Source organism: Myotis brandtii, unplaced genomic scaffold (genome assembly GCF_000412655.1).
Source record: "Myotis brandtii unplaced genomic scaffold, ASM41265v1 scaffold704, whole genome shotgun sequence".
In the NCBI taxonomy this organism is placed as follows: Eukaryota; Metazoa; Chordata; class Mammalia; order Chiroptera; family Vespertilionidae; genus Myotis; species Myotis brandtii.
In genome coordinates, this window is record NW_005370762.1 from 610,158 (window position 1) to 612,413 (window position 2,256).

The 2,256-nt window shown below is 44.5% G+C and overlaps 1 protein-coding gene across 6 annotated transcripts in view; it reads left to right on the forward strand.

Annotated features, from left to right (window-relative positions):
* Window positions 1–2,256, forward strand: part of TENM4 (teneurin transmembrane protein 4) — a 384,882-nt gene that overhangs the window by 93,475 nt on the left and 289,151 nt on the right. The window lies entirely within an intron of this gene.

A 2,256-nucleotide genomic window follows, 5' to 3' on the forward strand; every position in this document is an offset into this window, starting at 1 on the left:
ATATATTTGTGCGCCCTCCCTCAGGGCCACTTAAATTACAAGCTGCTTATGAATCAGAGGGAGGGAATCAACGTGTTTCTAATAACACTGTACTTCACAGAACCTTCATGAGTTATCGTGTGCCTGCTAGGGGCCTGGCACTGGTTAGGTGCTTTGGGTGTTAGGTTAGGAATAATCAGAGCAACCCCGGAGGCCTGAGGGGATTAGGGAGCACTGGTTTAGACGCTTTTGAGGTGATTGGGTGGAAGGGAGAAGAAACAGGCATGGGGCTGGGAGGGCACTGTGCTGCCCTTGGACCAGGGTCTCTGAAGTTGGTAATGGAACAATTTACTTAGTTCTGGAACTATTTATCTCATAAAGTTTGACAGATTTCCTCAGGAAGAGGCTGTAACAAATACCCTGGAACAACAGATCACATTTCTTAACTTGTGTCTGAATTCCAAGAGCTCCGCGTGGCGTGGTGCTGATTATCTCCAGCTCATCAGAAGCTCTGATTGAGACTATAAGATATCTCTGGTTAATACAAGATGAAGAAATGAAAGTCTATTTACTTAATATATACAGCCTAGCGAAAAAAATTCTTCCCAGAACTGGGACCAATCATGAATGGGTTTCTCCATAGGGTGGTTTCATTCAACTTATTAAACATGTGGGGAGTACTCACCCTGTGTTCTCATTTTCTTGTGCAAACCGTGTGCTCAGATTTAGTATCTGTAGTCCTCACACCACCTGTATATAGAGGGTGGGCGCCCAACTTCCAAATGAAGAACTGGAAGCCACTTTCCCGAGAACATAGAGTTAAAAGGAAGCTAGGTCACGATGCAAACCCTAGTTCTGTTGAAACTCCAAAGTCCACTCCAAGAATGTACTGTACCCCAAAAATGTGCCACATACCATTAAGTGCAAGATGACTACAGGTAAGTACAAATACAGCAGGGCAAACATGATGTCAGAACTAAAGATACGCTGACAGAGGAATGATGACCTCACAGTGACATGTCAGAAAGGCTCTCTCACGGTGAATTGGAGACACTGGTTTGGATGATGTTGAGATGAATCACAGCTCAGATTTTTAGGTGAAGAAACCAAGACGGACACAGTGGTTGCACCGTGGTCACTGATCACACCTGCCTCAATTGCTCTTACTAAATTCCTAATATGAACCAGCAAACTGTATACACAGCAACTCTACAAAATGTCACACGTGATTAGGCTCAGGGGTTAACATAAGAGTCACAGAGCCTGCAAAATCCTGCAGGATTTGGTGACTGTGACTGAGTGAGCTTCTCTTGGTGGACAGACCATAAAAAGTGTTTTGTTGTTGTTGTTGTTATTGTTATTGTTGTTATTTTATTTCAACGATCAGCTCTGTGCCACCTCCCCCGGAGAGCCCTGCCAAATCTTATGATAAATATCTGGCTGCAATAAGTTTTCTAAGACTCAGTCTCTTTAAAAAAACAAACAAAACTGGATGGATCTGATTATGTTTTAAAATGTCTCTCAGTCAAGGTGGGAGACAAGGAGCAGCCCTTGCTGTCGTGTGGATGCAGTGTCTTGTACTGTAAACTTTTCTATGTCTGTGCTTATTATAGTCCCTCTCGTGTGGACGGTGTACTGCACACGTCTAAAGGCCAGCCCCTGAGAGGACTGTGTATTGTCTGATCTCAAAGGTCTGGTCTGGGGCCTTCACCTTCTCCTTCTGAAGAGCTGGGAGTGAGCTTACAGAACCACAGAAAGCTGGGGTCTTAGAAACATCGACTCCCGGCATGTTAGAAACATACTGACTTGGAGCATCCTGGACCTTACTGAATATTACTGTCCTAAAACTACGGGCTTGTTTTATCTGAGGCTATTAGAATGGAAGGATCCTAGTATGTTAGACACCAGGAAATCATCTGTTCAGCAAATCTTTAGTGCCCAGTGTGTGCCAGGCACTATGCTAGATTCTGGGGGTACAGAAGTGAAAAAGACTGCTCAAGTTATTGCGCTCAAGGCGTTTGCAGAGAGTGCCAGGATGTAAGAATCTTAACATGTTAGATTCTTAGAAAAGTAAAACAATAGAGTGTTGAGGTCCTAGAATGCCAGCTGGGAGGGGGCGTTGCTGGATCATTCTCTCCAGCTCTCTCTACCTTTTAGGAAGCTCAGAACCTGTTTTAGGCATGTCCGATTGAAATCCCACTAATAAGAACATCATTTCAGTTCCGTGACATGACAGAATGGCCAGCTTGCAGTGAGGCCACTGAGGCTGGGAGGGCG